Below are 15,651 nucleotides of genomic sequence, written 5' to 3' on the forward strand. Positions count from 1 at the left end.
GAAGATGCAAGAAGAGTGGGCATAGAAAAACAGGAAGGCTGGAAGTTCCATGGTTCTCTCCATATAAATGATCTTATCAATCTTTTCAGTGAGTCATCTATGGCTTTTTCTTCTTTGAGGTTTTTATGACATATTCACTTCCTTCATTGCCATATAAAGATGGGGAATTTAAGCAAAAAAGGTGGAAAAGTCCTAAGTTAAGGCAGTTGGATAAACATGAATGGGTTTAGCTTTAGCAAACTACTGGATCAAACCCTCCCACACCCATGGACTTCCCTCCCCAGTGTCATGAGGAAGTTTATGCTGGATGATACTTGTACTAGATGGTCATTTCCAGAAAATTCTGTGTGTGTGTGATAAGCACACTTCAAATGCACCATGTCACCCACTGTGTTTCTCACATAGTTTTAATTGCTGAGGTGTCACAAATAAAGCAACACTAGCAGGTTGAGTTGTTATTGGACCTCACACAGGGAGCAGGGCCATTCTTCTGCACAGAGGGGAAAAAAAAAAAAAAAAAAAAAAAAAAAAGAGAGAGAAAGGGACTGCTACCTTTCCAGGTTTCAACTCAATAGGTGCTTGGGATAAACTCTGGGAGGCATCCAGAGCTGGAAGCACAGAGTCACTCCCAAGAACACAGTTTAGGCACAGCCTGTATATCTTTTAGCACATTGCATATATTGAAAGTGAAGAGTGGTCAGCTTTGTGATTGACTCCAGACAGAGTCAGCTTAAGTTTAGCCAGACTTATTAAATTCAGCCCTGGCTTTGCCAGATCCAACCTGCCATTTGCACAATCTCTTAGGTATTTCTGCACTCTGCTCCAAGAGGGTGTATTAGCTAATGTGCAACCCAAGCTATGTTTGCAACACTGCAACCACAAGGATAAATTTTGCTGGAGCTGGGAGATACTTAGGTGTTGCCACACAGATCTCGCTGAAGCTTTGGACGTGATCCTAGAACGCTGTGCTTGAGCTCTTGAACACAGATAGACCCCCCCCTACACTCTGCCAGCAAAGTGTCAGGGCCTCTGCAGCACAGTTAATCCACAGCCTGGATAAACTGCTCATGGATAATTGAGAATTCGTTGTACACCCACCTAGCACCTCTCTTTTATGGGAGGATAAACACTTCTTCATAAAAGTACTTGTAAATGTGAACACTACCACTACAAACAGTCACGTTTTATATACATTTCCTCCTTGTTTGTTTTTAAAACTGAAACATGAATCACTCCTTTTACTGCATTCTAAAGTACAAACTCCAAACACTGCAGGAGAACATTTAACCAGAAGAGCTGAGTTTGCAGTGCAGAGCTGGTCACACCCAGGCAGGTAAGCAGAGCAATGCAAATCACAGCTCTTCAAAACCTAACCAAGGGAAAACAACCCCAGTTAACTGAAAGCTTAATTTTCTGCCCTTGGGCACTGTTCTCCTGATCTCTCATGTCATGTAGCTGTCAGGTATTGTTGCTGGAACCTGGGCAGTCATATGAGATGTCCACTGAGAAATAATGTACCACATATAAAAAATATCAAATTAACAGCCTAAGAGGTAAGGACTCTCCTCCTTTGTCCATCCCATCGCTTGGAACTAAAATCAGTGTTGGAATTGTTCCAGTGTATCAGCTCTGGAAAGTAAAGCTCACAAAGAGTTTGAAACCTTCAGTGCTCATCCATAGAGCTAATAGAGCCCAAGCTAGCAGCCCCTGGGTTTCCACAGTCCAGCATTTCCAGAGACAGTGACTGTGACTCCAGGGCTTGTATCTATGTAGCTGGGATTTCTAAGAACTATCCATGCAAGGACCAAAAAAACCCACTCAACCTACTTTCCAAATTCAGAAAAGATGTGGAAATTCAGCCCGGAACAGCCAGATGACCAAAGCTCTTCCAAGACCATGCAGTAGGTTACAGTGACACAGTCATAGCCCCACTTGCCAGCTCTCTTGCAGTAATTTCTGTAAGGACCAGCAATTTCCAGCCCTGGTGACATCGCATGGGTGACTTCTTTGATGAGCATTTTTATGATATCCTTTGTAGTCAGTAACAACCTGACTGAGGATTACTTACCCATAGCCCAAGTATGCACCCTTTCAGGCTGAAGAAAAAAAAACAAAAAAGACAGCAAGGATCCTGGCTAATGGGCTGAGCTGGGAACAAATCACCAGTTACAGGAATATATCATAAAAACAAAGTGAAAGGTAAAGTAAAAATTCAATAAAGTTGTGAAGACTTGCATGGTTGTATCCCTTGATACAGCTGTGATAGGAGATTAAAAATGAAATTAGGAGACCAAGAAGTGGTCTTATGCAGGCAGCAGCATTTAAGTGGTTATCCTCAACCTCTGCAATTTTCTGCTTTGCTTTTTTGATTTTTTTTTTTCTTTCCCTGTAAAGATTTGCTCATTTACTCATTTCTTTTTGCAGTGAGGACAAGTTGAGGGGCGAAGACATAATCCAGCTCTCCTTGAACACAAATTGTTACAAAAACCCAGGAACAGATTGGCGGTGTTGACAGCCAAGGGCATGCCACCACCTGTGTGCAGCAAGATGGTGGTTTTAATTCCTTCTGTTTACTCTCCCCAGTGTTCCCATCCCCATAGAAAAATTAAAATAAATGCCTTTGTTATTTACAGTCTGCACTGAGGGCAGCCATCAAGGTTGATTGTGGGTTTATGGTTGCCAGCCAACCTCCCAGCTCCAGCAGGTGCCAGGCACCCTGAATTACTCCCAGCACACCCTGCTCGGTGGGGCAGTGAGTGAGCTGATGAATTCTCCTTATTTTGTCTGGGAGGCAACTGCCTCCCTCTCCACAAGGAACATCCCACGTATAATAAAGGTTTATAGTCAACCAGAGCAAGACTTCAAACTCATTCCTTCCAGATTCATTCATGAGGAGGGTGGGGATGCTAGGCTGCTCAGCAATGTTTAACTCAACAAATACTAAGATCTCCAGAGTAATGGCCCTTTATCACCCCTGCTTTCTTTAGATACAGAATCAAAGAGCTAGTAAGCATGTTCTGTCAGCTTATGGTTACCAGAAATGAAACTGGATGCTAGGTATTTTGTAAAACCCATGTAAGGAATAAATGCTGTATGTTTAAAAGAATGCCTATGGCCACCCAACAAATCTGGGAGTCTAAGGGGCAGACCTATCACAACAAAGTCCATATACCACTCTATGATATATAAATAGAACTATAGCCTAAAAGACATAGGGAGTGCTTGCAAGGAGTAGCATGTTGAGTTTTGGATGTTACACTTAGAGAAAAGGTGGCACAGCTCTGGAAAGTGCAGGAACAAGAATGGTCAGAGATCCTGAAAACATGGATCAGCAAAGAAAAGATGTGTGAACCAAAGGGGAAAAAGAAATCTGGGGAGGAGAGAAAAAAAGGGCAACAATCTTCAGATACACTCACAAAAAAGGAGCTGGAAAAAGTGGAAGAAATATTACCATTACTTTATTTATATAAGTAATGAGTTTGAACTGTCACCAAGATTTGAACTGCAGATGAAGTAAGATAGTGGCAATGAGAGTAGACTGCTGGGAAAGCCTGTAAGATCTCAGTCACTGGAAATCTCTCAAATTAGGCAGCTTCTGTCAGCAAATTTCACAGCTCTGCAAAAGCGAAGCAGTGTGCCATCAGCCAGACTTTCAGGACCCAACCTTGGTTTTCAATCAAAATAAAATAGCATGCAGTAGAGGTGCTGGAGGGGAGGACAGCACAGAGAGCAGCAAAGTAGCAATTAGTAGCAGATTGTCTCAACTGCTCCCAACTTTAACAGGGAAAGCAAGGCAGTCTTTACCCAAAAGTTGATTTTTAATGAGTTTTGTACCATGTAGCACTTCACTCAGGGGAGTAGCTTCACATGTCCCACCCCACAAGGTGAAGAGCCATGCAGGGACCTGTTAAGGAGAGTGTTGTTCTAAAACATCAGACTCGAGCGTGCTCGTGTATCTTGCAGATCTGAATCATTAAAGCCCAGTATGAGCCATAGTTATTGTGCATTGCTGGCTGTGGGTAAAAATTAGTATTTTGTTTCTTCAAATCAAACAGCAAGATGAAGAACTCTACTGCAGAAGACCATCTCCCATGTCCTCCAAAGAGGACTTGCAACCCCTAATGCCAGTGCAAACACTCAAATAAACATTTGTGCTACCCTAGATCACACAGCTGGCATCTGTGGTAAGATCGGTTGCTTCAAGTGTGACTTTGGAGATCACAAGCAGCGGCAGAACAGGTTTGAGAGAAGTGAAACACCTGTGCTAACATCAGGTCTGGATGGAAAAGAAACACATGAAACCGAAACAAAACTCTTCATAACCATTTTCAGGAATTTCCCACTTTTGACTACTCACAGAAATACTAGAGAGGAAGAAGTGGCATGGCTCCCTCTGGAATGTACTCTCCAGAATTTTGTAAGCTGGAAAGTCCCACTAGGCAAACAGGGATTCAAACAACCCACGTTAAAGGAAACTGGCGTGGGGGAGGATTGTCTTCTACTATTTTATATGGTGCTACTGGAAAACTGATTCACAACTTATAAAAAGAAATTTTCAGGGCAAATACTGACAAGTTTGTTTTTTACCCTGGAAATAACTGGCCTTAGTGCTTTCCCCTTCCTGAAAGTAACCTTTCTTTTCTCCTTAAACACCCCTGTTAATTGAAATTAAAAAATAATGCATTGTGAATAGCATCCTGGTTAGGGCTAGTGCACTGCAAGGCCCAAGCACACTGTCCATCTCAACACCTATTAATGATTCACATTAGACATAACTGAAAGGCATCAAGTTAATTTTACTAACCATTCTGAAGTTCTGAAATGTAGGCTTCTGGCATGGAATGCAAGGAGGACCTTGGAAAAGTGCCAAGAGACATTCACTTACCCCAAAACTGCCAAAAGTAAAGGGAACTGGGCTGGGATGTAAGAGAGACCCATATTTCAAAAACTTTAACTGTACCAGCTTTCTTGAGGTCTTGAACCTGTTTCTCTCAGCTACTGGCAAAGGGCCCTGAGGAAGAGCTGTTCTCTTGATGAAAATGTTCTCAAAACAGACACATATCTGCAAAACACTTTGAGATATCTGACTTATTTTCAGTGGGGAAGGGTGGCATTAGAAAATTAAGTCAGTTCAGAGGCAATCTCTTCACTGCAAAAAGGCAAATAAACCAAATTGCCTGGTGACTTCATGAAATGGGAAAAAAAATCACTCAACACCTCTTGGAAGATTATCTAAGCAATGCCCTTAACATAAGCTGGACTTGCATCAAGCTCTCTGCTGTGTTCATGAAGGGCCACATTGGAAGGGGTCAGGCAGGAATGAAAAATTTACAGACAGATTTGGGGAGCTTTGTACCAGGAGCAGCAAGATGTGGTATCAGGTCTCTAAATGACAAACATGCTCAGCACAATGTGGGTTTGAAAGAGGAAAGACTGTCTTAGGTTCTTAGGTACTCTCTCATTTACGTGCTTTAATTGCTTTAACTTTACAGTGCATTTTTAAATCACAGTTTACAACTAATGGAAAGAAAAAAAAAAAGTTAATTTATTTGGAAACTGGCAGCTGTGCAAGAAGGAGAAAGCATAGCCCACCCCACAGCCCACCCCACCTTGCCTGGCTTCATACCTGGCTCATTCCAAAGGGAAGAGTCAGTGAGCACAGCCTTATCCAGAGGAGTTACCCCGGCTGAGGCAGGGAGAATGGTGCTGCCCAGCATGGCTCTCTAAAACAAGAAATCCTGCTGCATAATATTTTTTTCAAGACAGCCCCAGAGTTTGTTAATTTTTCATTTGTGGAGCATCAGGAAACCATTTCTACCAAACTAATCAGCAGCTATCACACAATGTTGAGGGATACCTCCAGACTGCTTTTGACTTGGCACCCTCCAGGCTGCTTTGTCAGATCCCATAAATTTAAAAGAAATGTAAAAAAAAAAAAAAAAGAAAAAGAAAAAGAAAATAATGCCCTGCTGAACTTTTCTGTTTTGCTGTTCTTGTAACATATATGAAACAGATCTGACAGGAGAGTTTCCTTCAGCTCATATCTCAGCAGTAAGCAGGGCTATGAGCTTTTTTTTTCTTTCTTTTTTTTCAGCAACCTTTACTAAAAATAACTCCTTTAAGACTGTGGAAGGAGATTTCCAGCCGTGTAAGTTCAGATGTGCCTGTGTTCATTCAGAAGGTTGATCTGGATTTAATATGCACAGCCCTGTCAATACCGTGTTAAGCCCTCTGGCACCAGAGGGTCCAGGCAGTCTCTCTGTATTGTATCCCAACCCCAAGCATCAAGAGGGACGTAATCCATCACATCAGCTCTTGAACCAAAACTGCTGCAATTATATGCACTCAAAATGGGCCCATTAACCTATCAAAAAGCATTTGAGAAGGGGTGTAATGTTGTCAGTTATTGTTCACAGGGGAGGAGTGAAGATAATTCTTATCTTGCAAATAGATTCATGCAAAACCAATCGTAGTTTGTGTTGCTCTAATTTATTTAGCCCGTTTTCTCTTCTATGAAAATTCCAAGGTAGGGTGTTCACACACGCACACACATAAAGGATAATGTCATTTCCCAAGAGTGGATTAGAGAGAGAGCCTGTGCCTGGCCCACCACAGGAGCACAGAATCGAGTCAGACAAAAAGAGCAGAGCAAAAGGAGGCCAAAGAAACACCAAAGGAGATGGGAAAAGTGGCAAAGGTAGTGCTGTCATAAACAGAAACAGATATAGAAATGTTACTGTTCACATGTCACCTTAGGTGCTTTCATGCATCAGCAGCCAGTTATAAGTAGCTTGAGTTACGTTGCTCCCATGGAACATTTTGTTTCTATTAAGCAAGGCTAGAGACTGATAGCTTCCAGTAACCCAGTCATCATCTTCACAAAAAGGATGACTCCTTGGCACTCAATTGCTACAAGGGAGACCACTGTAAAACCCCTGTTTGCTAAGCTTCACTGAAACAAAGGGCTCCAAATCAGATAAGTCTGATTACAAAAAGTTCAGAAGCTTTCCTGCACTGTTTATCAAGTGAGAGAAATGCAATCTGTGAGCTCCCACTTTGGTAGAGATCTGGAAGAAGAGAGAGCTTCAATGGTGACACGCCTTACACCCCCTGAGTACTCAATGACAGGAAGTATCTATATGACTTAAATCCCCATCATGATGAGATAGAGAGCCTTAGAAGAAAATCCCTCCATAATCAGGGACAACAGTCCTCCAAAATTAGTCACCCAAATGAAGTGCCTGCAGTTAAGCAATGTACATCCATGTCATCTTGACCTTCCCAGGTAAGCCAGAAGTTTTCCTAGAGCTGGCTCTGGGATGATCAGAGCACTGATGGGCCTCGGCCACCCTTCCCCAAGAGACCGAGGAGAAAAGCTGTCCAATGCAGTGCTGAGGGATGATGCAGCCATTTCCATGTTTCTTACACATCAGAGAGAGCCTGGGGAAGCTTTGTTCCTAGACAACACCATCCTTAGCTGCACCCTGACCTCATCAACTCTGTGTCCCCCAGAGGAAACCTGAGCTCCACTGGGAGGAGCATCCAGCCCAGAGGAGCATCTCGGAAATGGAGATGGCATGTTCATGTCTCTTTGGCTTTCTCTCATTGGCCTCTTTCCAGCCTCTGCCAGGATCAAGTACCAGAAAAGAATGCAGGATATAGACTACACTCTAAAAAAATAAGGTCCTGTACCTTCTGGTGACTCCCTTTAAAACAAATCTCCTGATAACTTTTTTTTTTTTTTTTCAGTGCTGAAAATACTCATCACTGGATTCATTCTGTTCTGATGACTTGCACATTTCAGAGAGGGTGCTGGTCTAAAAGTAATAGGACAGATTCCTCTTCTAATGTTTGCAGTCTTGCAAGCCATTTCCACATTTTAAACAGTAGAGCAGTAAAAATGTGTTTATCTTGTACTTTCCCCCAAATCAGTTTGTACTGGCCACTGCTGGAGGCCTTCTGGGCTTCTGGAGGACAGATCAGACCTACAGGGACAAGACTTCTCCACATCTCTCTATCACTGCATCTTTCCTTGACCATGTTGCAGTCGTGAAGCAAAGCACTCTACTCTTTCTAGCAAAAGAAAAAAAAAAATCCTTTCCTAAGATATTTCCATTTGCTGTGGAAAGGGTCTGGAAATACACAAATTCAGAAAATGAAGTCTGGGAATCTCTTTAAATTCATAGTTCTCTCAAATGAGTGAAGCCAGTGGCTGCAGACTGCATGGAGCCTAAAGGCCAGCTCTGTACAAAAGGGCAGAGGCAGTTCCTGTACACACTCCATAACAGCATGACACATCGCAGGGCTTTTGGACAAAGGGATGTATTTTTTATGTGAAATTGTTCCTTAGCTGTATATTTCTTTGTCCTCTGCCCATGGGAATAATGGTATCAGGCCAAGAATGAAAGACTCCTTTAAATTTCTCCATGCAAATGGATTCACTGTTAGTATTTCTTCCTGACTAGAGAGAGGGGCTGACAGGTTGAGGCAATACTAAAACTTTCACAATAATAAGGAGGGTACCTGAAATCCAAATGCATTAAAACACACACAGATATACACAGTATTGACAGCCACCCTTTCCAAAATGAGGGACTTTTCAGGTAAAATATACTTTGATAACTACTCCCTGTCCTATAAGCTGAATTGATAAGATTTAAGCTAACATTTCATCTTGACATTACTAAGACATGTGTGAGAGCATTCAGTTTACACTTTCAATACAGTCTGTCAGATTAGATCTGTATACCTGCTACCGAATAACAAGGGTACTATTGATTTTTCATTATTTTCAAGTATTTGTTTTCTTCAGTTGAGCACATTCTATTTATTTTGGCATGGGTAACAGAGAAGCCAAGGCAAGAGACTTAACCTCTATTCTGTAAGATTTAAGACTTGTCGGGCATCAGGACTTCATCACACTGTTTGTTCCCATGGTGGTCTGTAACAGATCATTGTTTTGCTTATTGCTTTATTACAGTATTACTGTTCAGTACCTTAATTTTTTTATCTAAATCTGCAGTGCAGAGTACATTCAGAGGTGGTGTGCAGGGTATGCAATGACAGTTTTCTTCCAGGAAGTCTTGCAAAGTACCTGAACCATGAGTGGGTTTTGGCCCTGTGGCTTGGTCAGGTACCCACCATGCAACCCTCATCCCGAGTTTCATTCTGTTTTATACTCCAAACGTAGCTCCAGTCTCCAGTAAAGTGCAGAAGCAATTAGTAAGATTATTTATACTTTGTTAGAGTTTGCCTAAGCCTGTTGTCAGAGGGGGAAAAAAAAAAAAAAGAGAGAGAGAGAATGAGAGAGATCCTACGCCTGTTTGTTGTTTTCTGATAAAACCATAATTTGACAAGTAAATATTCTTCCAGCAACAAGTACCAACAGGCGATGTGGTTGTTTTCCAGATGGATGGGAGCAGGCAGGCTCTGTCTGTGCCAGGCTGCTCAAGGCTTGCAGTGTCCAGAGGCAGTGGGGACCACCCAAAGGCTCCAGCAGTCTGGTGTTCTGTGTCTTCTTTCCCCTGACAATTTCACAGACTCGTCTTGGTTGGAAAAGTCCTTTAAGATCATCGAGTCCAACTATTAACCCAACTATTAATCCACCATGGAACAGTGTCCCCTAAGCACCACATCTCCACGTCTTTCAAATAAAATATCTCCAGGGACGGTGACTTCACTGCTGCCTCGGGCAGCCTGTTCCAGCGCCTGACAACAAAGACATTTTTGCTAATATTTCACAGCAATATTGCCTATGGGTATGCCTCTAGACGGTACTGGTGACCCCCTGAGTCCTGTATATTGTATATTCAGAATTAAGTGTAATCTGAGAACACTATACACACACACACACACACACATATATATTTACCCATTTTCTGACTGCCGGGTAGGGAGGCACAGTGGTGTGCTCCTATACTGGCACCTAGTGGGGAGCAGGATGGAGATGGGCTGGTGAGGAGTGCAGGCTGCGCAGACACACACACACACGCACACACAGACACACACAGACACACAGACACACGCTCACCCTCCTCGAAATACCTTGGCCACTTCATTTTTCCTGGTTCTTTGAAAGCCCTTCCGGATCACTGCACTTTAATCAGGCTTTGTGCTCGCTGCTGCTCCCACAGCCTTCACATCCCTCTCACTAGAAAGCTTGGACCACGCTAAACCCTCTGCTTCTCACCCCTGCACCCATCCTCTGGGTCAGCATCCTTCTCCATTTGACCTGAGGTCCCTACCTGTGCTCCCCTCCTCCTGCGTTTTCCTGCTGGATCCCCCCCATCACAACCCATCCGCGTTTCCTCTTCCAGGTCCCCCTGCCTTGACCTGGGCCTGACGGGTTGCTCAGGAAAGTGGGAGATCACTGGTGTTGCTTCCTGCCTTGTAGCTCCTGCTCCCACGATGGCCTCGGAGGAAAGGGCTGCCTCTTGCCCGGTGAAGGACTTCCTCCACCAGTTCCCATTGCCCTCAGGAATCCCATGTCCCACAATTGTCCTGATTTAGCTGAAACAGCAAAAGGTTCAACCCACCACTTCTCCCAAGGTCCGCCCTGTGTCATTACAGCATCTGAAAGGAAACACTGAAAAGACATGACGTTCTTGCCAAAAAACATTTATCTTCCTCTTACACCATTTACACAAAAATGACAACTCTCTCCCCAGGAACCTCCAAGGTTGGTCTCAAGTATTGCAACCCAAATGAGATCATCTAGGCAGCCCAGTGATAACCTTTCTGATTATATTTAAATTACTGCTCAAGTTTGTTTCTCCTACCGTAGTCCCACAGAAGCCTGGCTTATATCACAGTAGTTAAGGCAAGTATTTTCAAGCCCTTGAGGCAGCAAGGCAGTATTTTCAGGCTCAGTTGCTTGCAGCAAGGAACAGGGAATGGGTAATGGGGGTGATCTGACAGTCCCACAGGGGAAAAGATCACTGGATGGTTGTACTTCCCATGCAGAGCATGACACGCTGCAGTTTTGTTTTTAAATTTGACAAGGGCCAACAGACACACCTACCTGATCCCCACAGTTCTTTCTTGTCCCACCAGCACACTTTACTGAGTCCAACGAGAGGATGAAGCCTTTTCTTTGCCTTACCTATACATTTTCCATTGTGGATTTGCTCCCGCTTTGAAGGAAACCTATTGTTGGTGATGCTGTCAAATAGTACTCCATACTGTGTGGCCTGTAACTGTGATTTATGAGCAGTTTCTCGCTACACCATGGCTCAGCTGACTTTTCAATCGAGCAGCTGATGTGAATGTTAAACCTATTCAAGGCTTGCAGCATTTCAGTGGTTCATTCAGCTTGAGGAAACACTGGAAATTTATTAGGATGTTTTTACAGTCCCGGAAATTGATACGGAGCTCTGTCACTAACAAAAGACCAGAAATGGTTCACGGTTTTACTGCACATATTCATATACATTAGGTAATGGTAGGCCTTTGTCATTTATTCAGTTTTGAAGCCAAACTCTCTCCATGGATAAGACTCTGTGGGACTTCCAGATCTTGCAATTTTATCACAAGCTTGCCTAATATTCAGCTCTTGGAGTCACTTGGTTTGTCTACCTGAGGACCCAAGCTTCTTGAAGGAACAAAATATCACTGATAATTTCTGAATTTCTGAGTGGTGTACAGGATGATTATAATGGAAGGAAGAAGAGATGAACAAGTATGCATTAACAGCTCTTTGCCCCTCTCTTTGCAATAGTCAGTAACCCTGCCTTCACTCACATAACATAGGACTTCTCTCCTCAGAGGGTTGCCAGAGCATCCATAGCCAAGTGGCAAGTCTTTGGTTGAGGTAGAAATTTTTTCATAGTTTGAAAGAGCCTAACGTGTTCATGCAGATGTCTGCACCCCAAGCCACAGGGGCCCCAGTATCCAGAACTCCACCACACAGTCTTTTGCCCTCATCTCTGTTTCTGATTCCTGGGTGTCAGTCATACTGGAGCCAAAATCCCCCTGGATCCCAACACCCAGGGACAGATGAAAGGAGTTGTGAGCAGGGGCCATGCTGCAGGAGACAAAACACTACAGGATGCCTCATGCTTTACTCTCACTGAAGTCCCAGGTCTATTCCACCAAATGTCCCAGTGAGGAAATGCTCATATTCAGCCACCAAAGTAGAAGAGGACCCCATCACTGACTTTTTGTACTCACTCACACCGGGAGCTGGTCCACTCCAGGGCATACCTCCCCGGGCCACCCACTGGGTAGGCAAGCTGTGCTTTCCTTGCATATGTATAGAATACAACAGAATACTTTATTTTGGTTAAAGGGACCTACAACAATCATCCAGTCCAACTCTCTGACCAGCTTAAAGCATCTTATTAAGGGCATTGTCCAAAATGCCTCTTGAACACCAACAGGCTTATGGTGCATGAACTTGCCATGAACTTGCTCTCCATACAGTGGGGGTCATTTAAGCACTGCAGGCATCTAGAAAGATGAACACAAAGTAGCCTTATCAGCCACAGCCAGGAATAGCATCATTTACAATACAACCAAGTGCTCAGGAGTGAGGTGCAAACCACATGTCACTTCTGGGAAGGGGATCCTTTCTGGTGATTGGTCTCTTTCCAAAATTCTCGTAGCAGTGCTAGGAGAGCCAGTAGTGCTGTTGATAAAGCACAAAAATTATTCTAGAACTGTACATAGCAAGATGCAGCTGAAAGCTCTTGCTGTAATTTGATGCAAGATATAACAAATTGGTGTTAAGCAGAAAGGGTGGGAGCAGCAGAGGTTACAGGATCACACTTTGGCTAATTATGTCTTGAGCTTCATGTCCCTAAGTCCTTCAGGATGAGATTTTCAAATGGCCTGATATAGTTGGACTTAAAAAGGATGGACTAAAAAGAAAAGGTATTACACTGCTTTTACCTTAGCATTTGTATAATATCTATAATCTCCTGAACCCTTTACTCACATCCACGAGTGCTTACTCCAACAGGGAGACAGATTATGTCCTGCAAGAAGAAGCTTGCTTGTTTTTAAGATGTGTGGCTTAGTTTCAAAGTAGCATAAAACCTTCCTAGTTACTGATAGGGAGAAGTCACAGTCAAACAAAAAGATTGATGAACTGGAGCTCATAAAAAAACTGGCCGTTGGGAATACCAAACATATTTGTTCACACAGTATGCAGTTCTTGAGTCAGCAACACAAGCCATATTGCCTTGTTCCAGTAGATCTTTTTTTCCACCCTTCCACCCTTTTATTTTTTAAAATAAATAAATCATCAATAACCATGAAAGCATCCCCTCAGTGGGTGAACATCCCAGCACACCACAAAATTGTCTTTCCAAAGAAGTATTTCCATGGGCTTGAGGGAAATCATAAGCTACTTAGGAGGAATGGGATTCACAAAGCTCTCCTGGCCAGCTACATCACTGCCTGTGAGCAGGTCCTGGAGCTAAAGATGCAGGAGCACACTGAGGAAAGGCAGTAGCAGAGAATCTTGCACAGTTGTGAACAGATGGGAGAGACAAGAAGGAAGCGGAAGATAAAGGAGAAGATAAGTGAAGAAGATAAGAGAGGTTAAAACTCTACATGCTCTTTAAACACTCTCTTTGGGAATACACCCAAGTACACATCTTGCTTACAATACAACAATACATGTCCAATGCTTCACTGAATATGATAAAGGAAACTTTATAAAAAGACATTAAAAGAAACCCTTCAGTCCTGAAGAGCCTTTTCTGGGGAGCTGCACCAGTTACAAGTGGTTGACAACTCTTATCAATACTGCTGTGTCCCATCAGCAGTGGCACATGCCAAAGTTTGGCCAAAGGCTTGACAAGAAGGTACAACACAAGATCTGATATAGACTGAGGCAGCCACAACTTTTAAGACTGACCAGTCTGCACGTCTGGTTTTGGAAGCAGAGAAGGTTTGGTTATTTGTGTGTATATATATATATGTGTATACAGACAAATTGTGTTGTGGCTGGGAAGAGCATGACACTCACCCCAAGGAGCACTCAGTTAAGAGGTGTCCAGCAGAGTCATGTCTCAAAATAAGGGAGGAGCTGTGGCTCTGTACAGACTGAAATTGCAGTGGAAATGGGAAGCATTTCTGGTGGTACCCTCCTCCAGCTGCTTCCATTCTTTGCTCTTCAGGGCTCCCCATTGTTCCCTTTGGGTGAGTGTCCCTGCCCACCTCTCTCCACAGCTGATCACTGCTCTCACGTGAGCAGCAAGAGCTCACTGATAACTAAAACTAATGGCTGGAATTAGGAGGCAGCTTAGTCATTTTTTGAAAGACAGCCACTGAGTTAGGGCCATAACTTGCATCCAAACAAGAAGCCAGCTTTCCAAGAAGTACTCTACACCATGTATATGCCCTGTATGTATCCAATACACACAAATATATATGCATATACCCCATGTATACCCTGTCTAATTCCAAATTAGACCTGCAAATCAGGTCCTTGGGTATGTAAGAATATATTTAGGAAACTAACTTCAGGCTTTTTTTTTTTTTTTTTTAATCTTAGCCATAAATTCAGTCACTTATGAGTCAAAACCCCATCTGCTCTAAATTAGCACTTGATTTCATGCACAAATAGGGTTCACACATGTAAGTCCTGTCATTTGTGTGCTCCCAGAGGCAGTGCATAAATTACCTGTGCACAAAACAAGAGGTCGGTCAGCTTTACCTTGTGCACTGCTGAGTAAGTGCACATCAAAGGGCATATTGTGTTCCTGGAATGAGAATGAAGTGTCCTGGCATGGGTCACCCCTCCACGTGGAAATGCTGCTTTTCTTGGGAAAAGAAAAAAAAAAAAAAAAAAAAAAAAAAAAAAAGACCTGAACAACTTTAAAAAAAAAATCAATCAAAATTAATTGGCCAGGGGGAGTCAGAGTTTGGGTTAGCACAAACAAGTAACACAGAAGATTTTACGAAGCTATTTGAAACCTGAGGGGTTGGACTAGATGATCTTTCGAGGTCCCTTCCAACCCCAAGGATTCTATGATTCTAAGGATTCTATGATTCTGAGTTTGGTCTTAGAACAGACAGTGGTGGGTCTTCATTAGCAATTGCATCAATTTTAGAAGACAGCTGTGAGGTGTAATATTAAATATGATATTAAAATACCTCCATGTGAGCAGTGTAAATGCAGTCATGACACGTGCTAAAGAAGTTAGATGGAGACTATTAAACCCTGTGGAAATCATGGAGTTAACTTGGATTTAACATGAAGTTAAATACAGAGGACTCCTGCAAAAGTGCTAGCTCCAAAAGTGTGTTCAGCAGTGCAGTGTTTCACATGACTCCTTCAGTCCCTCTTCTGGGTGAATTTTTGGTCGAAAACAAGTGCTTCAGAAAAGTGGGCATCTCACTTTGGCTGCTTTATACTCCAGTCATAATCTGTACAAAAAGTTGGATCTTAGTGAGAAGCAAAGGAGGAAAGACACTGACTCTCAGTAAATCTTTCCCAGATAAATAAATTAAAAACATAATAACACACAATGACTACCATAGCTTGGCAATTAAGGGAGTAACCGGTGCACAGTGAGGCACTGATGTATAGGCTGGAGGAGGAACAAGGTCCTCTGAACTACAAACAATTCATTTAAAAAAAAATACTTTGAAGAAAAAAATTGTCTCCAGACCAGCCTGTGAATAAAACAAACCAAAAGGCAA

The sequence above is a fragment of the Calypte anna genome, chromosome 2 (assembly GCF_003957555.1).
Source record: "Calypte anna isolate BGI_N300 chromosome 2, bCalAnn1_v1.p, whole genome shotgun sequence".
Classification (NCBI taxonomy): Eukaryota; Metazoa; Chordata; class Aves; order Apodiformes; family Trochilidae; genus Calypte; species Calypte anna.